This window comes from Peromyscus leucopus, chromosome 17 (genome assembly GCF_004664715.2).
Source record: "Peromyscus leucopus breed LL Stock chromosome 17, UCI_PerLeu_2.1, whole genome shotgun sequence".
Taxonomy (NCBI): Eukaryota; Metazoa; Chordata; class Mammalia; order Rodentia; family Cricetidae; genus Peromyscus; species Peromyscus leucopus.
The window spans coordinates 42618552-42646322 of NC_051077.1; the positions used below are offsets into that span (position 1 = coordinate 42618552).

At 37.0% G+C, this 27771-nt stretch overlaps 1 pseudogene; it reads right to left on the reverse strand.

Moving 5' to 3' along the window:
* Window positions 1–23914: 23914 nt before the first annotated feature.
* Window positions 23915–24441, reverse strand: LOC114706766 (annotated as a pseudogene).
* Window positions 24442–27771: the final 3330 nt, after the last annotated feature.

Genomic DNA, 27771 nt, shown 5'->3' on the forward strand with positions numbered 1-27771 from the left:
TTTCTGCCCATGTATTCTTGGATGTGTGTCCTTCTACTGGAGAGTGGTTGGAGTATCAGGGGCTACACTTTTAGAGAAAATAAAATCTATTTCTCCCAAAAATTATCAGTTGCCAAAAGCTGCCCAACTAGGGATAGGACTTTGCTCACCCATCCCTCTTCATGCTGGGATTTTTGTCTGGCTTCAGTCTGGACAAGTCTTCTACATGTTGTAACAACTGTTGTGAGTTCATTTGTGCACCTCCCTGCTGTGTCAAGAAAACATGTTTCTTTGTAGACAAGTAGTGCTTCTGGCTACTCTTTAGCAATGATCCCTGCATCATAGGAAGATAATATGATAGAGATGACCTGTTTATGACTGGGCATTCTTTGCACCTTGATCAATTTTGGGTACCTATGTTAATCCTCATTTACTGCAAAGAGGAGTTTCTGTGATGAGAGTCTCAAGGGATGTATTAATTTATGAGGATTAAAATTACTAGGAGTATGTTTAACACTAAGTTCATTTAGCATAATAATTATACTGGTCTCTCCTCTAGGGTCTATGATATATCTACCACAGTTTTTGAGGAAATAATAGCACCAGGTATGGCTTTAATGTTCTGGAATGGTAAATCCTATTAGAAATCTGTTACTTACTCCTATGGCTCTGATGCCAATATTGCACTGATGGGCACATCTTGCCTAGATAGTCTTTATTGTATCAGACTTCATAGCTGGGTACAGTTGATGATTACTTCATCCCTCCAGTAGCATCCACGTATCTTCCAGTATTATGAAGGCTAGCCATTAGGGATGAAACTTCCAAATCAATAAATACCAGCAGGGTTTCTCCATGGTCTATGGCTCAAGTATGTTATGTCTCAATGATAGGCTTTTATTTTCAAGTTATGGGAGGGAATCAACATCATTGATAACAAGCTGTAATGGTTTATAGTCGATGGGACCATACAGAGCAACATTCCAAAGGTGGTAACCCTTTCCTGGCATTGGGCTGCTGTGGAATAATCCTTTTGTACACTGTGAAGTTTGGTGCTGTGATTGGTTTAATAAAGAAACTGAACAGGATAAAGTTATGTGGGAAAGCCAAAATGAGAATAATGGGATGAGGAAGGGCAGAGTCAGAAGAGTCACCAGACAGATGGAGAATTACTCAGGCACACAAAATGGAATAGAGGTAAAAGTCATGAGCCAAGGGGCAGAACATAGATTAATAGAAAAGGATTAAGTTGTAAGATATAGTAACAAGCCTGAGCTATTGGCAGAGTATTTATAATTTATAATAAGCCTCTGAATGATTATTTAAGAACAGCTTTGGGACAGGAAAACCACCTATGCTGGGCTTTTTATTTGTTAAGATGTGGTACCTAGTCGGGACATTGTTGTGCATTTTAACTACTTTTATAGGGTTGAATATATGTGTTTGCACATGGAAACTTCAACAAAAGTAGGTTTCACAGTAGAAATTATATAAAAAATTTAAATGAGCTTTTAGTGTTATGTAACCCTCCCTTTTTCCCCATTTTTCCCATGGACCTCCATCCCCCATTCTAATATAATCCTGCCTGTTTGGCTATTCTCTTTTACCTACGGTATATCAGGCTAAGACAACTTGACTAAAATATAACTCCAAACATAGATTTTTTTCATAGCAAATCATTCCCTGATGCTGAATGTGAAATGTAAAATTCTCCAGCAGAACCAAGACAGACTGGGGCACACAGAGTCTCATAAATCCTTCCAATTTTTCTAGAGAACTAGGAAATAGGCTGAAATAGCATCCATTTTCTAGACAACACATGAGTTTTTATTTAACAAAACTTTTGAGCATTTAAAAGGTTAGTGAGGGATGTAGTGAGCTGAATGGTAAGGTTCTAACAGTGAAACTCTGAAAACTAAATATCAAGTGGTCCTCTTGGGTACCATTCCATACAATCAGAAATGATAATGGGTAGTATGTTTACAATATTGCCTTCGATTTACAATGCTTTATGTGTTCAAAATATGACTCTCTCTAAACCATACAACACCCTTGTGGAACAGGTAAACATTATTACTTTTGTTTCCTGAGGAAAAAGTTGTTACACAGATGTTAAGTGACTTTCCACAGCCATTGTGCATGACAGTTGACAAGCAGAACTTGGTCAGGAAAGCCCTTGATTACCACAAATGTGCTCAGTATCCATTGGCAGTGGAATCAAGAGAGCAACTTTGCAAGGGTAATTTTGCCTTTTGTGTTGCCACTTAAGGACATGGTGTTTTAAAAGAAAATGTTCACTAGGAGAGTACAATAAAAGTAAAGGAATAGGGAAAGAGTTTGAAAATTGTCTTGTGACAAGTACAGTATTCAAAGACCTCTTGGAGAGCAAACTAGAGCTTGATATAAAATACCATTTAATAATCTCCTTCATATCATAGCTTCCTATAACAAGTCATAGGAGTTAATCCTTTATTTTCTGAAAGTGAAAATGTAGCAGAAACCAATCTCTGTATGCTTTATTGGTATAACACATACAAGCGTCCCTGACAATGGTAGATAAATGACTAGATCTTTCTTCTGAATAATATATATGATGATAAGCTTCTGCAACTCTCCTATGATAATTAGGGTACTAGAACTCTCTGTGCAGATGACATAATCCTAAAGAGGCCCATGAGTAGGGGAAGAGTCAGTAGATGGAACTCTTGAGAACTGAAGTCTTAATTTAGACTTGACACAGAAAATAGATTTTGCAGAAATGGAAATAGAAGGAAAAAATACTTGCTTTTCCATTATAGAAGTGGTATAATGCACATGTGAATTTGACCATATGTAAGATTCTAAAAATAGTCTACTATGATCTAGATTTTTTTTCTTTTACTGTTTATAACGGTTATTGCTTCCAACAAGAAATTACCACTGACTAGTACTTCTATTACTCAAATGTTAGGTATTAAAGATTGTAAATATGTATAATTATGTTTTGATAAATTTAGTAAGCATACAGTGAGTAATAATATTTTATCTCATCATCACCACCAGTATCACTTCTCAGAGGCCTCAGTGAGCTCTCAGTTGCTGTCACAAGAAGGATTAGGACTATATAAACTACATTAAATAACATGGACTCTCTTACTGCACGTGACTGCTATGACTGGTATGCACATGTTGATGTTTATGCAAATGACTTTTATATTCTGTCATATTGTTACTTTTTAATAGTTAATCCTTTATTTTCTAAAAGTGAAAATGTGGCAGAAACCATACTATTTTTTTTTCATGTTTTCTAACAATAAGTTCAAGATGTCTTAACCAAACATTTTTCTTTTATATAAAAATAACTTTTTGGAGTCCATCACCTATGGTGGGACACCTTGCACAGCCTTGATGCAGTGACAGAGCTTTAGACCTGCCTCAACTGAATGTACCAGGCTTTGCTGACTCCCCATGGGAGGCCTTACCTTTTTGGAGGAGGGAATGGGGAGTGGACTAGAGGAGAAAGCTTGGGGGGGAGTGAGAAGAGGGATAAGAGGGGGATCTGTGGTTGGTATGTAAAAATGCATAAAAAAGTTCATAATTAAAAGTATCTCAAAAAAAAAAGATGCAACTTATTCCTGAAACTGGGGGCGGGGCAGGGGGAGAACTTCCTTGGTTGTAACTTCATTCCTAAGTCATAGTTGATATTTTTCAAATACTATGTATGTAAACATATTTTATGTTCAACAAAGAGTAAGCAATTATGATTTTAATTATGTTAGGAATGACAGAAAATAGAGTTTTTATCATTGACAAAATGAAAGGGAAAGGGTCTAGATATGCTTCTCAGTGGCTAAGAGCATTTGCTTCTCGTGAAGAGAACCAGAGTTTGCGTTCTAGCACCTGCATGCCAGCTCACAATTACAATACACAAAAATAAATAATCCTCTATAAGGAATTTTAAAATGTAGCATATATATGTGTGTATGTGAGTATCTGAGTCCTAGCTGTACAAAATTTGCAAAGGCCAACTCTCTGTAGGAATGATCTGTGATAAATTTGATTTATGAGGCATGTCCCTGGATGTTGGTAAAATATGAATGTCCGATGTTTTAGTTACCTGAGCTTTATGGGGGATTTTATATGACTGCTATAATGGCTTAAATAACCTTTTGGTTTCTCAAGTCATAAAAACACATTCTGTCCCTGCAAATATAAATTATACAAATTTAGTGTGATTCTGTGGGACAACAATCTTTTCAGGTCACTCCACTCATAATTACAACTAATTAAAATGTGCCAAAGAAAGGATAGAAATTTATCACTGCTCATTAAACCTGTAAAGACTGTGTTAATTAGATGTCAGGCTCGGTAACTCACATGAATGTTTGATGCTGGTCTAATTTTAGAGAAAATGGAAAGCGAACTTCAGAATATTCTGTCTGGGAGACTGTTAAAATTAAGAAAAATGGAGTTTAGAGATGGAACATGTTTGTGAATTTTTTATGGCTTTGGTTGCCATTAACCATTGACCTAAGCAAACAGAATAATATGACAGGGTATATATTGAACTTTTTAAACTGATTTCAAGTTTATAGTAATACACAAGGCGGAGATATGAACAAGCCAGGTTCATTTTTAAAGCTGGAGAACTGGAAAATTCTATATGTTAAGTGTCTTTATTCCACAAATTATACAAGATATTTCCAGTTGTGTTATTTAGGGGAAACTAACATGAGTTAAAATTATTATTTATCTTCACCTGAGATATAGTTTTGTGAAATTCTTTATCAAATTATTGTATTTAAAATTATTCTTTGTAAGAATGTAAAATCATTCATTGCACAAATAATGAATAATTATCTGAGAAAATAAAGATCAATCTCATAGGAGGCTCAGACAAGTTTGCAGACACTGAGGCTGGTTGTACAATAAATTGTAAACATTAAGAGCCTTTTTCCTTGAATCAATGTGTTCAGCAAATGTTAGGATTTGATGTTATAGAACTAAGGTGTGATGGCATATGCTTGGAATCTCAGGATTATGAAGAATGAGGCAATAGCATTGCTAGGACTTCAAAGTCAGATAGGGATGCTCAAGAGGAAGGAAGGGAGAGAAAAAACTACTTATTTGACCATTTTATTGAACTTATATATTATATAGAGAAGATTGTTTATATGACAATTTTATTGACTGTGTATTATATATGCAAAGAGTATGGGGTTTCATATAGTCCCTTTTCTACATGAAAAGATAGTGCACAAGACAAGAGGCCACCTAAATACATAATGGCTAAAAGGTGTTACAATTACTCCCCGGCTGTCACAGTGATGTCTAAGTGGGTGATGCACATTATCATTACAGGGCACAGGATATGGGTTTAGGTTTTGTGATGGGTAGTCTTCCAATTTTTTTGTTAAGTTTTCATCTTTATATTTTTCCAATGATTGTCTATTTTTAAAATGAGTAAGTTTCAAAATGATGCCTTTAGTTCAGTTAGTTTTCTCACATAATAATTATCTTTATAAAAATATCTTGGATGTACACTGTGAATCTAAGACTCAATTTTCTTCTGTCATAAAACCCTTTTCCCTTTGAAATGTTGTTTTCATAAAGACAAAAGAGGTGCTAAATTGACAACCTGTGGACTCTTTTACATTAATAAATTGCAGCAGTAGGAAGCAATTAATTGTCTAAAATTTTCTTAATTTTAGGATTCAGAATCATAGTTATGGTCTTGTGTGTGTGTGTGTGTGTGTGTGTGTGTGTGTGTGTGTGTGTGTGTGTGTTTTGCACACACTTTTGTGTTGGATTTCAGGTCTAATTCTGGTTTGAAGGCCCCAGTTCTCTCCTTACCAGATCTTAGAGAGATCAGAAGTGACATTCTCCTTGATACTTTTAGTGAGCCTTTGAGTAGTCAGAACACTTGTAACCTTCATATGTCAGTATCACTTAAATTAGAGAAAAGCCTGTTAAAACACTCATGTCTTTGTTGAACACTGGCACTCTGTCCATGTACCCTTCCATGAATTTTTCCTTCTTGTCTAACTGGATAATCCCTCTCATATACTCCAGCAGATTTTGATGTCAATACTTGGCATTGGGAATTTTTCCCAACCTACCTGCATATATACTCACAGTATCTACTCTCTATGCTTTATTATTTGGATGATTTTAAAACACCAATTGACCTACAAAACCTTCCATCTACAATATGCCTAGCCTCTGAAATGTGTTGGGACAATGGTAGCACAGTAGTGGCTGTGGTAATTTGAAAGAAAAAATTGCCCCCAAACTGCGTGGCCCTATAAGGATGTATGGCTCTTTTGGAGTAGAGCATTGTTAGAGAAAATGTGTCACTGTTAGAGTGGGTTTTGAGGTCTCCTATGCTCAAGTTGTTCCCAGTGTCACAATCCACTTTCTGTTTCCTGCATATCAAGATGTAGCCAGCACCATGTCTGCCAGCACACCGCCATGCTCTCCACCATGATAATGGACTTCACCTCTGAAAATATAAGCCTCCCCAATCAAATGCCTTTCATTTATAAGAGTTACTGTGGCATAGTATCTCTTCACAGAAATAGAAACCCTAACTAAGGCAGAAGTTGGTACCAGGGTCTGCGGTATTGCTGTGACAGGCCAGACTATGTTTTCATTTGAAGGAATATGGACCTTGGGACTGTGGATTAGAAAAGCAGCTGAGTGCTCTAAGTGCTGCTTAATGGACCAGACTAGTAGAAGCATGGGAGACAGTGGTACACACGATGAACTGGCTCAAGAGGTTTCCAAGAAGAATATTTATATGTGACCTAGAGACTGGTCTTGTGCTAATTTGGTCAAGACTGTGGCTGCTTTTTTTGCCTTTGTCTGAAGAGTCTGCCTGAGGCTAAGGTAAAGAATTTTAGATTAATTCAGTTGGCAGAGGAAATCTCAAAACAGCCTAGTACAGTCTCTGTTGTGCAGTTATTAATGATAACTCTAATGAAAATTTATAATGAAAGAAGAAAGCTGATGAGGGTAAATTACAAAATATATATTTTGAGAAGAAAAAGCACACCAGTTAGCAGAATGAAGTTAAGTCCTGTGTTCAAGGAGTTAAACAAATTAAGAAATGGAATAAAGGGGGTAATGACCTCAGGGCAAGACCTTACTCAGCTAAGTTTCCAACTTATAAAAAGGGATTCGAGAACAGTTTAGGTCCAGGTGTGTTGGTGCACACCCTTAATCAGAAGGCAGAGGCTGGCAGATCTCTAAGTTTGATGGTCTACAGATAAACTTTCATGACATCCAAGCTTAGGCAGTGAAGGTGGAAAACTGAAAGCTAGTGAAGATGCAGTTGAATGAGGGGAGCATGTTCCAGCCCCAGCAAGCAGCAGAACTTGGCAGATTTGGCCATGTGCTTCTGGCTTTAGAATCAAGGATAGAAGAAAGGCATTATGAAACCTTCCTCCACAACTAAGGAAAGCTTTTGAGGCCAGGCATGTATTGGGGGTGCCCTTGAATGCAGGCCTAGAGAGGATATTACAAGAAGCTGTGAATTTGAAGCCTGGATTGCTGTAGCTTGAGTTTTTCCGCCTTGCCCACAGTCAGGACAAATCTCTGTCTCCCACCAGTCCCACAGCCGCTCAGACCCAACCAAGTAAACACAGAGACTTATATTGCTTACAAACTGTATGGCCGTGGCAGGCTTCTTGTTAACTATTCTTATATCTTAAAGTAACGCATTTCTACAAATCTATACCTCGCCACGTGGCTGGTGGCTTATCGGCGTCTTCACATGCTGCTGGTCATGGCGGCGGCTGCAGCCAGTCCTTCTGCCTTCCTGTCCTTTTATTTCTCCTCTCTGTTAGTCCCGCCTATCCTTCCTGCCTAGCCACAGCCGATCAGGTTTTGTTTATTGACCAATCAGAACAACTTGACATACAGACCATCCCCCAGCACAGCCAAGTGCAGACCATCTCAAACACCTGCACTCAGGCCCATGGTCCTAATCATCCTCTATACGGACCTGCTGGGTAACGCCACAAAGAACCCAAGAACGGGCTCCCACAGGACATACAGATGTTGAAGATGCCAGAGCTGTGCAACAACTGCTGGGAAAAGCTGTTAACATAGAGTGGAACCAGCCCAAGAGAAAGAGGTAGGCTGCAGTCAATAAAGCTGAAGGAGTTGGAGATCTAAAGAGCATTTTGACATCAGATATGGAGATACAGAGTCTGAAGTTTACTCACCTAGTTTTCAACCGTGATTTGGTCTAGTATTTCCTTACTATGCTCCATTCCCTACATTTTGGAATAGTAATGTATATCCTGTGCCATTATGTGTTAGAAGTATGTTATGTGTTTTCTTATTTTAATTTTACAGAGAAATACAGTTAAGAGACTGCCATGAGTCTCAGAAGAGACTCAAATTTGGACTTTGAGACAAGTTGAATATTGTTACAGACTATGAGGATTTCTGAAGTTGGACTGAATGATTTTTGCATTATGCTAAGGCTACAAGCCTTTGGGAGCCAGGGAGTAGAATGTGATGGTTTGAAAGAAAATGCCCCCCAAAGGTGTGGCTTTGTGGAGTAGCTATGGCCTTACTGGAGAAAGTATGGCAATGTGGGGGTGGGATTTGAGATTTCCTATGCTCAAGCTACTCCCAGTGTCACAGTCCACTTCCTGCTGCTTACAAATCAAGTTGTAGAGAGCACTGTGCCTTCATGTACACCACCATGCTCCCTGACATGATGATAATGGACAGAACATCTGAAAATCTAAGCCACCCCAATTAAATGTTTTTCCTTTATAAAAGATGCTGTCATCATGGTGTTTCTTCACAGCAATAGAAACTCTAAGTTGGTAGCCATCAAATGCTTAATTTAATTTGAGGTCTATGCCATGAGAAGGAGTCCACATCCTACACTGTCTAGTTGTCTAGCAACAGCAGACTGGATGGGTAGCACAAAGATCTATAGTAGATCCAAACATTGTATATGATCCTAATGATATTCTGCTACACTCATAGACTTTGTGCCTTGTTCAGGAGGCTTTCTGGGGCAGGAGATGGCAGCTGATGCCAAGACCCACAGCCAGACATTATGTGGAGACAGAGTCTAAATTGGAAGTCTCCACGGGGTTCCTCCCCTTGGAAAAAGGATAATGCTGTGTAAGAGGGGCAAGAAAGACTGTGGTAGTGAGAGGGAATGGAGGAAGGACACAGGAGAACACGGCCCACAGAATCAACTAAGCAGGGCTCACATGGGCTCACAGAGCTTGAAATAGCAAGCAGGGGGCCTGCATAGGTGTGCACCAGGTCCTTTGGGTATGTTACAGCTGTTAACTTGGTGGTTTTGTAGGACACCTAACAGTGGGAACAGATTCATTTATGACTCTTTTGCATGCTCTTGGGACTCTTTTCCTTTTATTTGGGTTACCTTGTCCAGACTCGTTATGAGGGTTTTCATTTACCTTGTCTTATTGTATTTTGTTTTGCCCAGTATGGCTGTTCTGCTCTTTTCTGAAAAGGAAACATCAGGAGTGGATCTGGGTGAGAAGGGAATTAAGGGCGAGCTTAGAGGAGTGGAGGGAGGAGAAACTGTGGTTAGGATGTATTGTATGAGAGAAGAATCTGCTTTTCTTTCTTTCTTCTTTCTTTTTTTTACATACTTTTAAAAATGATTTTTTGGGAATTTCCCATCATGCACCCCAACCCCACTCATTTCCAAGTCCTTCCATATCTGATCTCTCTAACTTTGTGACCTTCCCCCCAAAAAAAAGAAAATTAAAAAAAATAAAGTTAAGATTGAAAAAAAAAATCTCTCTGTCCTCTCTGGGAAACAACTTGCTCCTCTGTCAGTTGCAGCCTTTTCTCGCACTAGTCACAGCTGCCCTGTCTCCTTGGTTTTTTTTTTTTGGTTTTTGTTTTATTTGCCTCTCCATCACAAATTTGTTGGCCATAGAGGCCTTGGGAGCTTCGGTGTGTCATGCAATATATCCTTTTTCTTGAAGAACTTTACTTGCAAATGTTCATTGCGATGCGTCGTTGGCCTCTGGCCTCTGCTATTCCATCAATACTGGACCCTCCTTGGGGCTCCTATGAGACATCCTGCTGTTGCCCAGAGTCGTAGAGTTCCTGTGGCTATGGTTCCACAGGACCAGCTCCTTCATGTGCTCCAGCAGGTCATAGATGAATTAGATGTTGGGGTGGGCCTGAGTGGTAGGTGAGTTGTCCATTCTGGGCTTCCCCTTGCCCACACCACTGCCTAGGCTGATGCGTGACAGTCTGTAAGGGTCAGGCCAGCTCGGCAGGGCACTCAGATATCAACATAGCTTCAGGAGGCAGCCCAGACCTGCGATACCACCATGACCTCCGGTGACAGTGCAGGCCACTCAGGTCCTCCTGTTCCTCACTGCCTTCCCGTCCCCAGTTCCACCTCTCTCCACAGCATGTAAACTGCTCCACTTCTTCTTCTCCCCCATTTCTTCACTGCATAACCTATCTTTCCATCTCTCCATCACATATTTCTTCATCAAAGTGACACCTGCTTTCCTAGGCCAAGGGGTTGGGGCGGGTGCTCGGGTGTCTTCCGGCTGCCCTGGGCTAATGGAGCCTTGGCAAGCAAGAAAACTCTATTTTCATTAAAAAAATACCTCCATAAATGAATAAATAAAATATGCATTAACTTCAAAATTACCTTAAAAACTTAAAATATGTTCCAATTGAAACTTTTTTTTTCTCATATCCTCACCTAACTAATTTTTATAACAGCTGCTCAGGTCTAATATCTGAGCCATCTTGTCTTGCTTTCTGGGTTTCACTCACATCTGATTCTTCAGCATATATTGTAAGTACTCTCTATACTCCTTTCTATATGTACTAACATTGCCCTAATCTTGAAGTATAACATCATATTATTATTTTTGGTTATTATACCTCCTAATCTTCAAATTTTTTTCTCATGTAGTGAAGTCAAAACAGAACACCATGAAAACTTACATATATTGAAAAATAACAAAACTGTGGGCCCAATAAAAAGCTCAGTGGTTGCTCAGATTCAAGAAGGAAGGGATGGGCAGAACACAAGTTCTTGAATACAATAGTGGAGAATTTTTAACACTATACATTTGACAAACCTCATAGACTATACAATATTAATGTCAATGCTGTTGTAAATTAGATATATATAGTGTATATATATTATTATATATAATATATATATATACCTGATCAGCAAATATTATTCTCAAGAATTTGTAAATTTTACCATGTTCTCTTGTGTTTTGTTCTCATTCATTATATTTTTAAAAATATACATTTTGACTATTTTTGGCCAATAAAAACATGGAATCATAGACTATACACACTCTTGACTCTAGCTTTTTGCTGATATAGTGTGTGAGTTTCTTTCATGTTGTATGTTGTTCCAGAGGCTGATTCTTTTATATTAGTAACAAGGCAACTAGTTTTTGATAAAGTCACTAAAGAATGTATTGGGGAAAAAGAGTTTTCAATAAACAGTGTCTGGAAAATTAGATATCTGCATGCAGAAGAATGAAAATATAACCTTAACTCACACACATAAACAAGATCATAGTGGCTTCAAGGTCTAAAAGGCAAACTTGAAACTACTAAAAAAAATGAAAAAATAATTCAAGACACTTGAATACCAATCTTTACTCAAATTCTTATAAATATCAATTTACCTCCTACATCATCACTATCAACTTCTCTCCTTTCTACTTTGATTCCATTGCCCAATTCAAACTCAATCCTCACCTCATTGAGAGTCAAAAAAATACAGACTATCTATCTAAATTATAAGCTAAACTTGAAAAAGGCCATATCTTAAGGCATAACTTCCTCTCAAAAAATCTTTAATATCTCCCTTTGACCAATAATTAAATAATAATACCCTACCAAATATGTAGTGTTCTATATCAAAGAGATTTTTTTCTGCTGTCCTATTAATTTTTTTCTTACCTTGTTTCGTCCCTTTGGTTTTCAAAGAACTACATTGTTTGCTTTTGTGTGTGTCTCATTCTGTACTGTGGGAAAGAAGTTTAATAAAGACATGGTCTAGTCTTCTCTTCTTGTGTCTTTTCTTGTAATGAAGAAAGAAAATTATACAGCAATTTGAAGCAATGTATGATAAATGTTGAGACAGTGAAATTATAGGTATCCAAATATTATTTTGCCTAATTATATAGAGAAATTTTGGAGGTACTTCTGAGGAAGGCAGTTAGAAATGAGCTGAAAAATCACTAAATCAGTGTTCAATCACATGACAAAAAAGTAATATGAAGGAAATTCTAATAAGAAAAAGTATGATTTGTTCCTTAGTGATATGTCAAAGGAAAAGTAAGGAATGTAAGGTATCATAGAAGTTGAGAAATAGTCGTCTGACTAATAGTTGACTAGATATAGTAAGCTATAGGAAGTAAATCTTCTAAGGCATGGAGATCTTAGATAACACTTATTTTCTAGGACTTTATGGTTTACTTTTTGTTGATACTGTTTGCTATAGCTTGCTTGAGTAACAACTTCCCAGGACTCATGAGTTAACTTGGTGCCTAAGGCAATAGAACCTTTAAAGCCAAAGTTTCCTGGGAATGATTTATGTTATTGGAAGCATGTCATCTTCTTCCTCCTTACTTATTGTCACCTGACATAAGGCAATTTCAGGCTGCTAAGTGTTGAGGATCCAATGGGTTGCCATAGCCAAAGGTCCAATACAGTAGGCTTAACTGTTAATTGACTGAAATGTCCATGGGTTAACTCAATATAGGACATGAAAGAAAAACTCATTGCTACTCTGAAAATACTTTGAATCTCAACTTCAGTGATAGTCTATATCTTTACATTTTATCACAATTTATCAGTTTCATAAGTAATATATTTTAACACATGCAAAATTTTCTTCCTCTAAGAAACTTACATTGATTCCTAGAATGAATTTTCATGTACATTTCTATCACGTACATATTGCTGTGTTCCAGAATCAGCATGATATTGTTTCTGCTTTTTCAGTTAAACCATGCAAAATTATACATCTCTTCTTTTCAGCTTTTCTCCTGGATTTTTTTTTCATTTGATTGCTTATCTTCAGCAGTTCTACTGGGAGGGGCACCTTTTCAATGAAGTAGGATAAAAAGAAGAATGAGCTTTTTCAAAGAAAATTTGAGTAAAAACAATACTGAAGAGAGCCAGAAATATAGCCGAGCAGGTAAAGGCTTCTTCCCTACCAGAGTTCAGTCCCATAGTACAGAGGGAGAGTCAACTCCTGAAAGTTGTCATTTGACCTACAAATATACTCTGTAGCACATGTGTGCCCAAACATACAGGCATGCATGCACACACACACACACACACACACACACACACACACACACACACAAACACACTCATGTATACACTCAAGCGCACACACACATATGCACATACCACACACAATTAATTAATTGATAAATTAATCCAACTAATTAAAAAATTAACACTACATAAAGTCTAACAGATATTCTGATATCTACCTGGGAAAGGTTTCTTAGCATTACCAAATGGAACATTTAAAGAATCCTATTAGTTTTAATCTTCAAAGATCTAATTTATTTGGCTACTGCTTAGCTGAATGGATACTGGATTAATTAGTTCTTTTAAAATTAAGTGAAATGTTATCCATTAATAAAAATTCAAGTACATTTTAAACCCTTGTCTATTATTTTTTCAAATGGTATTTTTTTCAGGATTAATTTCTTTGGTATCTTACACTATCTATCACCCAGTTCTCTAAAGTGAGTGTGAACTGTCCTTAATAAGAAAGTAATATATCCCTTTAAAAGTGGCCATTCCTGCTGTGGATATCATTCTGCATAAATAAAACACTGATTGGACAGTGGCCAGGCAGGAAGTAAAGGCAGGACAAGGAGAGAGGAGAATTCTGGGAAGTGGAAGGCTGAGAGGAGGAGACACTGCCAGCTACCGCCATGACAGGCAGCATGGGAAGATGCCAGTAAGCCATGAGCCATGTGGCAAGGTATAGATTTATAGAAATGGGTTAATTTAAGATATAAGAACAGTTAGCAAGAAGCCTGCCACGGCCATACAGTTTGTAAATAATATAAGTGTCTGTGTGTTTATTTTATAATTGGGCTGTCGGACTGCTGGGGTTTGGCAGAACCACTGAAGAGAAAACTCTCCAGCTACAAATGGCGCCCAACGTGTTGGCAAGAATTTCTACCTAAAACATGAGAAAAAAAAGATTCTAAAATGGAGCTAAAAACAGTTCCTAGTTGTCTTTTTCAAGTTAGCAGCAACCTGTGTGTTTGAACTACTATCTACTATGGCAGGTTCCTGGTGTGCACATTCGACCTGCAGTATGGCGGGAATGAGGCCTCTGCAAGTGGCACATTAAGCTGCATGGTGGATTTGGCCTTTGCTAGTACAAAACAAAAAGAGGTTTCTGGGCTACATGTTGCTTTGATAGAAGCATAGACCCACTATTTCTGAGAGTTGATGGCTTCCAGAGCTGGCAGAAAACATACCACTGCCATGTTGGGAAGCTGAAGTGGGTGGAGCCAGCAGCCACAGCACCATTTCAGTCTTACAATACTGCAGTTTAAAGCAATAGGTTCACAATAAGACTGATTCAAATGGAATAGTTTACAATGTATGTAAAAATGTACGTAGGCTTGAAAGAGAGAGAAAAGGAATCTATACAGTTATATAAACAGTTTTTAAAAATAAAGTCTTTAAAGAAACAGTAAAGGTAATAAGCCACATAAAAATGGCTACCACACAGAGAATCTGGATTATGTTGTCTTTGATATTCGTAACTGAAGAAAAACATTTGATTGCAAAAGCTGTTCAGTTATGCCAAAATGTGTATTTTAAAGGTACCTTGACTTCAAAATTTAGATTTAAAGATATGTTGCTTTGGAAAAGAGGTTCTGCTTTTGTTTCCACAGAAAGCCAGAGGCTATGGATTTGTTCCAGATTAAGATACATAAGGTTTGATCAGCCAAGACCCCCTGAAAGGTCTCCAATGACACCATGGACCAGTTGATCCAACATCCAGAGCGGTTTCAAAGCAAATGGTTCATAAAATACAGCCTCACGGACTACCCCATAGGCCTAAAATTTTCTTTGTGTCCCCATAAGATACAGCGCCCCCCCCCAGCAGGAACTAGTAAGAGATGCTACGCCCAAATTCCCAAATATACCAAGCTGGCTTTAGAGGTGGAATTGGCTCACTCCCCCTCTAAACCCAGACATATTGCTTTAAAAAAAATGGTAAAGAGATTCTTATGTCCCAAATCAGAAGAGCCCTCTGGAGTGGGACAGAGAAAAAACAGTATTTTTTGTATTTAAAACAGGTTGATTATAAATGTGATCTCTTTCTAAAAAAGAAAAGGGGATATGATATAGATATATAGGAGGATATAGAGATGATAAGAAAAAAGGGTAGATTAATGAATTTACTTTTAAAGAACAACTTGTTTAAAATGTTTTACATTGGTATAGATTTTAGTTTATTGATATAAACTTGAAGTTAATTTTGTTATACTGTATATATATACTTCTATTCTTGTTTGAGGTATTGTTTATGTAACTCATTTAAAATTGTAATGGATAATTAAAAATAGATTAATAATTAGTCATCTATGATAATCATATTTGTAGCCATGTTAGTTAAGTCTTCTAGATATACATAAATATATTTCAGATAGATAGGTAATCTTCAAACACTTCATAGACCTAGAGAATATGGCATTTAAATAACTTAGAATTCTGTTGACATGAGACACAATTGCTCCTGGCTACACCAATTTGATCCAGAGAGAATGTTGGGCTTCTAAGACATTTCCATTTGGAAGTTTGTCTTCTTGGCACAAAATGGCCTACTGGGCAAAGAACTGCCCTTGCCTTGACAGCTGACAGTACGAATAAAATGCTGTCCTTTCTGGACAAGCGGGACACAAGGAAAGCGACCACTGTACTCTGCCAAGACAGTGTAACATGATCTTTCAGAATTCCTGCTTATATAAATGGTCTGTCATATACTCTAGGCCTGTAGCCACTTTGAATGCACCAACAATGCTGAGAAACATTAGGTGACTGTCCAGGCTGCCAGCTCTCTCTGTCTACTCTTGCAAGATTCCCGAAAGTTGCCTGCATCCATCTACCATTTCTCAGGTACCATTATGTTCCTTCTCAGGTCTTTGATATGGTTGAAGACTAGATAGTTGTAATTTCCTCAATTATGATAAAAGATAAGTTAGATATAAAACCTTAAACTCACAAATATAAGATAGATAGGACATCTTCTTTAATATTGTACTGCAATTCTTGCCCAATAATTGTTTTGTTATATATAATTTAACCATGTTAAAGTTAAAACCTTCCTTTTTAAAAAAAGAAGAAAAGGGGAAGTGCTGTGGATATCGTTCTATATAAATAAAACACTGATGGCCAGTGACCAGACAGGAAGTGTAGGTGGGACAAGGAGAGAGGAGAATTGGGGAAACAGGAAGAAGGAGAGAGAGACACTGCAGCCACCGCCAGGACAAGCAGCATATAAAGACACCAGTAAGCCACCAGCCACGTGGCAAGGTATAGATTTATAGAAATGGGTTAATTTAAGATAAAAGAACAGTTAGCAAGAAGCCTGCCACAGCCATACAGTTTATAAGTAATATAAGTGTCTGAGTGATTATTTTATACATGGATTGTGGGACTGCAGGGTTTGGTGGAACCTGGAGAGAAGCCCTCCAGCAATAATAGATAGGACATCTTTAATATTGTAACTGTAATTCTTGCTCAATAATTGTTTTGTTATATGTAATTTACTATGTTAAATTTAAAACCTTCCTTTTTGAAAAAAAAGAAAAGGGGAAGTGCTGTAAATATCGTTCTGTATAAATAAAACACTGATTGGCCAGTGGCCAGGCAGGAAGTATAGGTGGGACAAGGAGAGAGGAGAATTCTGGGAAGTGGAAGGCTTAGAGGAGGAGACACTGCCAGCCACCATGACAAACAGCATGTGAAGATGCTGGTAAGCCACGAGCCATGTGGCAAGGTATAGATTTATAGAAATGGGTTAATTTAAGATATAAGAACAGTTAGCAAGAAGCCTGCCACGGCCATACAGTTTGTAAATAATATGTGTCTGTGTGTTTATTTTATAAGTGGGCTGTCGGACTGCTGGGGCTTGGCAGAACCACCAGAGAGAAAACTCTCCAGCTACACATACCACTTTCTTCCATATAACTTCTTCTCCCTTAAGAATTCATTTGATATATTTTAGGTAACAGTGATTTATTTTAAAAGTAAATTTTTAATCCATGTGCACCATCTTGGTTGTTAAAATATGTGTTTTCAATGGGACATTCATTATTTGCATAATAGCATTTGTCACATTTAGTATCAGTGGAGTAGGAGCTATCTCTGATTCTGATTCTGCTTTTGGGACCCTTGTCCTCTACTGGGTTACCTCCTCCTGCCTTAATGGAAGAGGAGGTGTCTAGTTTTACTACAACTTTATATGCCATGGCTGGCTGATATACACGGGAAGCCTTTTCTGAAGAGAAACAGAGGAGGAGGAAGAGGAGGAGGAGGGAGAGGAGGAGGAGGAGGGGATAGGGTGGGGAGAAAGGAGGTTGGGGGAGAGTCTAGGAGAAGAGGAGTGAGGGAGAGAGGGAGGGAGGAAACTATGTTCTGGCTGTGAAAATTTAATTAGCTAACTAATCAAAAATAAATAAATAAGCAGAAAAGTTAACAGAGTAATAGCAATTAATTTAAATCATTTTGTTCTCCACAGTCTTTCTATATTAAGTGAGTTTACAGAGATCTATAATTGGTAGGCAATCCCACTAACTAGCTGGTGATTTAAAAGCAGATATCTTTTTCATAGCCAAGGAAATTCTTGTCCAAATAATTAAATGAGTTTTAGGTTTTTGTTAATTCTAAGCTGTTTTGAAATAAGAGGCTATTGATCTGCTTCTGCTTACTCCAACTGCTTCTGTATTTACAATAAATAAAATATAGATAATCAGAAGAGTACTATAAAAGAAATTTTAATTCCAGAGGCAAGACATGTGACTTTGTGCATTTCAAAGTGTGTGTTCTAAAGTATGTGAGAGTAGACACTAAATAATTGTAGATATAAACATACTTCAGTAACTCAGGTATAGATATCAATGTACATTTTCATAAATTGCTTAGATCAGTGACATTTTAGTTCCGGTGTCTATTCACTTTAAATATGTTATTGCAGTTTTGTGTCTTTTAGGGTTAAGCACACTTGGGAGACACACTTGGAACAAAAATGATGAGTAAGTCACTTTGTCTGCCATTGTCTATTAGTAAACATCATTGTTAAGGTGTCTTCAAGTGTAGAACCCTCAGCACTAGCTCTAGAGTGGGCCAAGCACAGTGCAGTTCTTGGGATATTGCTCTCCAATGATTTCTAGTCATTTCTAGGATAACCCTAGGAATCAGCATTTGTGTAGTTCTACTTAGCACAATGGCAGGGTACTGTTCCCTGTGAGGTCTTTGTCCTTACTTTTCCCACTTCTGTCTTCAAGGCAGCTCTTGAACTCCCTCAGTACTTCTGATGCCTCACACCATTCAAAAAAGGAAATCATTAGTAATTAATAGGACAGAACATACAAAGTATGTAATGAAACTGATGATAAAGTGTATTTTGTTAAATATTAAGTTCTGTGAAATGAGAATCCAGTCCTTCAGGGTTTGGTTTTTTCTTTTTTTTTTTTTTTGCACTTTTATTATTTAGAATAATGACTTGCATTTCTTTCCCTTTCCCACAGATAACATACTAGGCGATAGTGTGACATTCAAGTAGGTGAGAGCTTCCCAGACTTTATTTTGCAGGAAAATGGAGGTGCCTAGCCTTCATTTGCAAAAGGAATCTATTTTGTCAATAATCTAAGACAAGAAAGGACACAACGGACATCAGACTAGATAATGGATGAACTGACACATAGAATTCAACATGGAGACTGACTATGTTGGTAGCTCATGCCTGGGAATCATGACCCATCAAAACTCTCAGATAATTTTGTTACACTATAGCCTCTAGGTTGTGGAAATTTATATACAACAGTAGAAAGCATTAGGAGGAGAAAAATTGTTCTAAACTTTTCCATCTGGTGAATGTTGAATTTTAATGTACTATGCATTCACTTTGATTGCACTATTCAAAAAATAAAAGGGATTATCAAATAACAACCAACAGGTTTAAAGCATTTTTTTAAAAAAAAAAATAAATCCTGGTGACTGGCATCCTGATATGATGTTTTATATTGTCTAACCCATGCCATCAAGATACCACTGTAATGAAATAGCAATACCAGTGCTGTTGAAGAGGTGCCTGCTTACAGTACAGGTGGCAAAGGACCAATTCTAAATCCAATTTGGGGTTTCAATAAGACAAGCAAAATTTTAACATTATTTTGCAGACTGTGGGCTCATTATGCCATGTGAATGGCTAAGCAGCCTCATTTATCTTAATTAAACTTTATCAAAACACTGGCTGTCAGACACCGTATCTTGAGAGACAGCTTTTATTTTCATCATCACAATGCCAGTCAAGAAGAACAAGCCACCATGGGTAAAATCTTGGGTAAACATCTCAAAGTCAAAAAGAGTCATTCTAAAATTTGTTATAATGAACACTAACTTCTTCGCTAACACATGATAGTCACTCAGCTAACGTGTATCTACTGCAGTTTTCTAACTGTTTTTTCTCATTTCTGAATAGGTGATTAAGACAATAAAATAGCAGTTAATACCTTAGGCACTTAAGTTATGTCAACATTTCTCATTAGGGAAAAGAAATATGATTTAGAAAAATGTATAAACAATGTGCTTGTGACTATGTAAATTATTAAAGTTGTCTGGCAATAGGTGAATGGATAATGAGCAGGAGGCATCCACACATAATAGAGCTTTATTCAGCCTTAATGAGGAATAAAAATAGAATGTTTGCCCAAAACAGGACAATTAGGTCCTAACTGTTTGTAATTTAGCAGGTTAGGCATCCTCTTGGGATGAACCTGGTTGTTTAATTTGAATATGAATGGGAGGTTTTAATTGGTGAAGGGATGGGATGTGGTAGAAGAGCATAGACTGAGAAAAAATCCACCTGTTCGAAGTGGGGATGAAATATGAAAGGGTAAGAAGGGACAAAAAAATTCCAGGCATCAGGAGAACCAGGGTGTAATAAGGACAAATACCAACAGGGAGGAATAACTTGGAAGCTGGGTGACTCCGGACAGCTTGGCGATTAGGGACTTTTGTAGGATTCCCTAGAGTTCTTAGTAAAACCTTTTTGTTCTCAGAGCTGAGGGCCTGTTTTCTGGTTTCTGTGACGTCCTTCTTATAAACTGGAGCAGCCACATTCCTAATTACTATCAGTTAAATAATTCCTAGTTCTATTTTTGTATTTTCACAAGGGGGTGTCTTTCAAGTTAGATACCTTTCATTCTAATTAAGTAGGCATCACAAAACCATAGACAGTGCACACTTAATAGTGTCAAACAAGTTATTAATTGAAATATTTTGCTCAGTATTTTTCTAAGTTGCTTAACTGCTTTTAAAAATCTGTTTAAATCCAGTAACACCCATAAAGTGCATTGAAAAATTGGCAAAGACATCCTTATTTTGCTCTTAATGTATAAGAATATTAAGATAATTCTAATGTTCTATTACATTTTTAAAATACAGAGTACTTAACTTGATATCATTGCAACCACTGAAAATACCATAGCCTTTGAAATTATTTTTATATGTATATATATATATATTCTGTGTGTGTTGGTCACATGTTCTGGGCATGTAACTAACCTTCTTATTTGCAGGGATGGAAGTAAGAAGAACAAGTTCTGTTATTTGCAATAACTTCCTTTCAATTAAAGCTGTTTTGTCCTATGAGGTCGCTGTTGGAGGATGAGAGTTGGTTGCCAGAGGAACCAAAGAGACAATGCAATGTGAGACTTCCTCTCAGATTTTCAGGAAGACAAACGTCCTGGAGCCTGATTCCAATCCCCAATAGCCAGTGATAGAACCAGCCGCTCTTAAAATCCCCCTCCTATGCTGTTCCCTGTGAGTTCTCCTGAGGCAGCAAAACAGATGTTGGTAGAGAGTGAGGTGAGCTTAATACACGTTCCCATGCTTAAGAGGTATCATGTGTTTTTGATTGTTCAGTCTCTAAAGATTCTTCGCTTGCGTTTTAACTACTATAAAACAGAATAATATAAGTCTTTGTGACTCTAACTTGATTGGACCTCACAGTTTTATCTTCCAAACCCAATTAATTTTTTTCTCTGTTTCTAAGCAGACTTAGATAAATACAGTAGTAAGCTGAGCTTAACATGCCCTTGCTTTCTAAATGTCTTATTTTTTCAGGAAACACTGAAACAAATAACTTCCATTTTATTTTATATATCATCACTGTGTAATACAGATATGAAAGATATTAAATACAGCAAATGATGCCACATTAATGAGCCATGAACACATTGACAATAGAGGATGAATAAATGAACTATATTAATGTTAAAATTCATATGAAAATTAAATTAGTTTTAGATTTTTTAATGTGTGTAACTTAGATGTGTATAAATAAGTTTCTAATCTACTTATCCACTATTTACAATTATTCTAGAAATAAGTGCTTTTGTGTATTTGGGTCCATATGTTTTGGAAACTAAAACTGTAGACAAACATGCAAGTTTTTGAAATTCTCTGGCATTTTAAAAGCTTAAGAGGTATCTGTGTAACAATGACAAATTGATGGAGAATCTTTATTAACTTCTTATGCAATTAGAGTATTCAAATGGCACTGTAGTGTGTCCTTAATCAACTTTTATTGAAACAGAATATGAACAGGGAATAAAGATTATAGGGAAACACAACTGGTAAAATCTTTGGAGTACAGCTTATCACATCACTATTCTGAAACTGAAGGTTGACAACATTATCTTTCAGCTCAGCAATCCCTTAGGTGAGTGAAAGCATTCCAAGATGAAATTCAAGTTTGAAATTGAGGGGAAGTGCACAGGATTCTTAAGAGATAAACTAAAACAACTTTCATAGATCCTTGAAGCCTGGTAAGCTAAGGACAAGTAGTACACCTCATAAAAACAATTAATATGATACTCAAAAACACAACCAAGAATGTTTGAAAAATTATAGGCATCTCCTGCAAAGTTGACATGAGTTTTATACATACACACACTTATTTAAATGGTAAGGAATACTTTATTTAGAATTATTGTGATACTAAACTACACTAATGTAATAGAGGAGGGTGATCAGATTGAACTATGAATACGAGACTAAGGGAACATTTGCATAAGCAGAGTGGAGGAGCTAGGGACGAAAAATGGCTAAAGGTTGTACAATCTCACAAAGGGAATAAATGCACTGGGGAGCAGTTGAGGAAGATCAGGTATAGGATCACATGCTCTTTCATTTACATAGTAGGAGTATTGTTGCACATGAAAAGTATAAGGATGGACACAGAACTCAGGGTCAAGGTTGAGTTGAGAAACTGACTCAAAAGAATGAGTAACATTCTGTTTCTCTCTCTCTCTCTCTCTCTCTCTTCTCTCCTCTTCTCTCTCTATCTCTCTCTCCTCTTCCTCTCTTCCTCTGTAGTCAGTTTTCCTGTGTCCTGGCTGGCCAGCGGTCAGGACAAATCTCTCCCACTTGTGTCCCCCAAGTAAACACACAGAGGCTTATATTAATTACAAACTGTATGGCCAGTAGCTCAGGCTTATTACTGACTACCTCTTACACTTAAATTAACCCATAATTCTTATCTATGGTTAGCCATGTGGCTTGGTACCTTTTCTCTGTTCTGCCTTGTGTCTTGTCTTCCTCTGTGTCTGGCTGGTGACTCCTGCCTCTGCCTTCCTCTTCCCAGAATTCTCCTTGTCTGCTTATCCCACCTATACTTCCTGCCTGGCTACTGGCCAATCAGCATTTTATTTATCAACCAATCATAGCATACAGAATGACATTCCACAGCATCCCTCTCCTATAATTTTTTCCATTTCTCTAGCTGACTGTCTTGAAGTAACTTGCTGGAATACAATTGCTAGATAGTGAGAAATATCATATGCATATTGATGATTGTTCCTAAAGAAACGGAGAAAAGTGAAAGTGTCGGCATTCTACACCAAGCCTATTTCACAAATGTACCCTCTCACTGTTGCTTTCTTTGCTGCTTATTCAGCTTCTGGCTTTGAACCTCTGACCTCGAACAGGTTGGCCAAGTCATATGGCTCTTAGCTACATTCACAAAAAGTTGTTTTTCAGTATACAAAATAATGCAACCCAAATATCCTAAGTATATCTATCCTATATTACAATTAGATGTTAGAAGAAGAAAAATGGAAACATGTTAATTTCAATAGATTATCTTAGACATTATTTGTAAATTATTTTAAGTAGGTATTAATTATATACCATTAAATAAATTCAAGCATCAAGTTTTATGTCATTATCTGTTAGGTTGACTATTTCAATAGTGCATGAATATTGGGTAAATGCCACCAAAGGGAAAAACCAATAAAAGGAAAGATATCTCAATAAAAGTCAAATACAGCAATTTAGCTTCTAGTGCTGTGGTGGAGGTATGTGGCATGATGGATACTGAGTCCTACTTCTGCATTTGTTCTGGCTTTTTATTTTTATTTTTATTTTTTTTTTTACAGAACATTTTTTATTTTTCACTAAGACTTTCCCAGAGGACATAACTAAGCTCGTCACCATTCCTACCCCCATCCCTACCCCCACAAAGTGTTAGTGCACTCACTACTGTAAAGCAGATACAAACAGTTTCCAGGACTGGAACCAACCTTAACCGGCAAAGAACACACTCTCTCTCTGAATTATCATAAAAATGGTTAAGTAAAAAAAAGAAAGGAAAAGAGCAAAGGGGCAATTGTGGTTTCAGAATGAAAAGATCATTCAATATCATGTCATACATTCAATCTTGGCTCTAGTAACAAAATGGAAACAGGATTACTACCATACAAAATGTTCACTACAGCACACTGTATGCACCTGTTCCAAGTCCACCCTCAGCCCCCAATGCTTCCAACTCAACTACTTCCCAGCCTGTTGGGCCTGTCGACGAAGGAGCACATAGATCTTCTCTTTGATCCAGTCTTTGTTATAAGCCTGGTACACCTGTGTATCAGCTCGGTAAACAAGACAGCTGAGATCTGCCAGACCATCGATAAAGTCAAAAATACTGACTGATATCGTATGTGATGGAGGGGCTGTTGGGATTCATCCTCTTCAGATGTTCTTCATACATTTTACAAACACCTTCCATGCACTCATTCACAGACTCATAGTCAGCGTAACTCCTGCCTTCTGGTCTCTTGGTAGGCTGTACCAACAGAATGGTGTGAGACATCGCGCCAAACGCTTTGCTGCAGCCGCGGCTAACACCGCTGCCGCCGCACACGAGCTCAGCCGCAACCTTGTTCTGGCTTTGAACTTACAACGTTTATAATAGAAACATATATTAGATATAATGAAACCTTCTTTATGTAGTAAAACAAAGGAAAATAAGAACTTAGATTCACATTATAGTTAGTAATGGGATCTCAGAATCAAAGCTGTTTCTAGTCAACCAATATTATTAAACTACTTTTTAAAGACTTCCACCAAACACGTGGTTTTAAACTCCACTTGGGATAATTTCTACGCATGCCATCATTTCAAAGTTTGAACTGATACTTAGTTGAGGAGCTTAACTTTGAGTGGAAAAGTCTGCCAGGGGTGGGCAGACATACAGAGGAAGTTCTGATTTGGAGAAAATAAGTAAATAAAAGGAAAGTTTGGGTATGAGAAGAAAGAAGTGTCTTGCAGGAGGGAGTTTCGGGGCATCCTGACATTTTAAGGGGCATGGTGATCTTTTGTACTGTTCTTTATAAATGTGCTGATGGGAAAGTAAGTAGAGATTGCACTGTACTAAGCGACGTGGTCAGGGATATGCATAGTGGGGAGGCTTAACTGATGTTAATTCCAGCTTCCATGGTTGTCTGGGTAATAATAGCCCCTATACGCTAATAAGTGTGAATACTTGGTTCCCTTTGGTGAAACAATTTGTTCCACTCTCCATTTTGTGGAAAAAGTAGGAGGTGTGTGGCCACGTTTGAGGAGGTATGTCATTGGAGACAGGTTTTGAGGTTTCAAACACTTCTCATCGCTAGTTGTCTGCTCTCTACTTCCTGGATCAGGATGTGACTCTCAGCTGCTGCTCTACCAACATGCCTGCCTACCTGGTACCACGGTCTAGGCCAGTGATGGTGATGGACTTCTAGCCCTCTGGAACTGTTAAGACCCAAATAAAACACTCCTTTGTAAAGTTTCCTGGTGAACTCTTTTAGCACAGAAATAGAAAAGAAACTCACACGGCCCTTTAAAAAAGGAAGCCTATGACCTTAACTCACACTGTATTTTGAAATCTGCCACGACATTCAAGAATCTGGGGAACCAAAAATCTGCCCTTATTCTTCAGTGGCCTATCATCCAGAATACTGACTCAAATGCCAGACTGTCCTTAAAGGTTGTCTGCTGGGTTCTATGTGAGTGTTCCAGTGATTCAGTGGTGAATCAGATTCCATCACAATAACACAGTAACTGACAAAAAGACGAAAGCAACAGAGTTTCTCTGTGTAACAGCCCAGGCTGTCCTGGAACTCTCTTTGTAGACCAGGGCAGTCTCTCAGAGAGCCACTTGCCTCTGCCTCCTGAGTGCTGGGACTAAAGGCATGTACCATCTACTGAATTTGGGTTTGATCTGTTCTTGTTTTTCCAAATTCTTGAGTTGCTTTATTCAATCATTTATTGTTCACATTCCACTTTTGCTTGTATTTTTGACATTTTAATTTAATTACAATATTTTTCTCTTCCCTCAAAACCTTCCCAATTTTTTTAAATGTAGACACTTAGAACTACAAATTTCCTTTTTTATAGCTGTTTTTACTGAGTCCAAGAGGTTTTGTTGTATTGCGTTTTTATTTTCATTTAGTCAAAGAAAAAATTTTAGAGGTCTTTCTGGCTTTGCTCTTTGACCTACTGGTCTTTCTATTCCATTACTATGGAATCTCTATGAGTTTGTGTAATTACTCAATATTTGCTTGCTGTTGAGTTTAAGTTTTATTGCATTGTAGTCAGATAGTATAGTCAGAAGGAGTTAATTCAAATTTTCTGATTTTGTTAAGATTTGTTTTGTGTCTCTTTGGTTTATTTAAAAGGTTCTTCAGTGAATTGCTGGACACAATATATATTCTTTGCTCTTTGTGTAGAACATTCTGTAGCTATTGAAGTATTTAAAGTATTTGAACTATTTGAAGTATTATGTATGTAATTCAGAAGTTTCTCTAATTTTTTTTCAAAAGGCCTATCTATTAGATAAAGTGGGTATTTATATCACCTACTGTTACTGAGTTAGATTTATCCTATATCTTTAATTCCAGTAGTAAACATTTTTGTGTGTGAAACTGGGTGTTCCATAGTTTGGTGTGTATTTGTTTAGGATTGTAATGTCCTCCTGGGTAATTGTTTCCTCAATTAAGTTAAGTGTTCTTCTTTATCTCTTCTAATTTGAAGTCTATTTTTATCAAATATTAGGACAGAAATCTCTGCTTGCTTCCTGGTCCCTCTTGACTGGAATATATTTTTCTATCCTTTTCCTTCACAGGAACCCCCACACATAGATGAAGATCTACAGGTATTTAATGGTAAGTGAAGTGGGGAATCAGTCCTCTAGGAAATGAGCCCTTTAGTGGTTATCTAACACCAAGTGATCAGCTCTAAAATATTTAAATGTATGAGTGATAATTAATAGTATCAATAGTTTGTATTAATATATTTATTTATGTGCATGTAGGTATGTATGTATAACAACATTAGAAAAAAGAAGCCAGAAAAAAATAGGTAAAAGCAGTAAAACTAGGCTTTATTCTGCAAGTTTTTTAACGTTCAATTTAATTCCACAATCAAGGTCTCTTTTTACTTAATGTAGTAATAATCCTTTAATAAAAATAGGATTTATCCTGCTTTACTGTCGTGCTTTAGTTTTTCTTTGCTATAGTATGCAAAATATAATAAGGCCAATATAATAAGTTGACACTGATTATTTTTTAAATTTAATACAAATGAATCACTCATTTACTGAATATCTTACATATACTAATTCTATAAACTCAAAAGAGAAATTCTGTGTATTTAGTATACATGATAGTATTTTTATTCTTATAATCACTTAAATCTTTTTAGAATTAAACCATGAGTGAGCTGTGGAAAGATAAATCTCTGACAGCTTATGACCATAGAAAAGTCCAAGGTTTCTTAATACTAAAAAAAATGGAATTCCAACTCAGTTTAACTGTGATTCATTTTACCAATAAAATGTTGAAGTAAACAAATTGGCTATTGGTATAGGTACAATTTAGGACAGGGTAGAGCCCTTCATAAGATGTTTGAAATTCAGTGTTCAGCATTCTTGATAATGAGGTAACTTTGAGTACTTTAACTACAGTTTGGAGAAAGGTCACCATGAACATATTTGTCTACATCATAAAATAAGAATGATACAGGAATTAATTTTATGGTTCATAACTAGGTGATTGAAGATACAAATGCCAAGAAATTTTCTGTGAGTTTAAATGCTCCTCCCTAGTGACTATTTAAATTAGCTACATTAGCGTATATCCCTCCTATATGACTGAATGATGTTTTGAGCTCTATTGTAAATACAGCCAAGCCCAAACTGCTGACTGTTCTGTT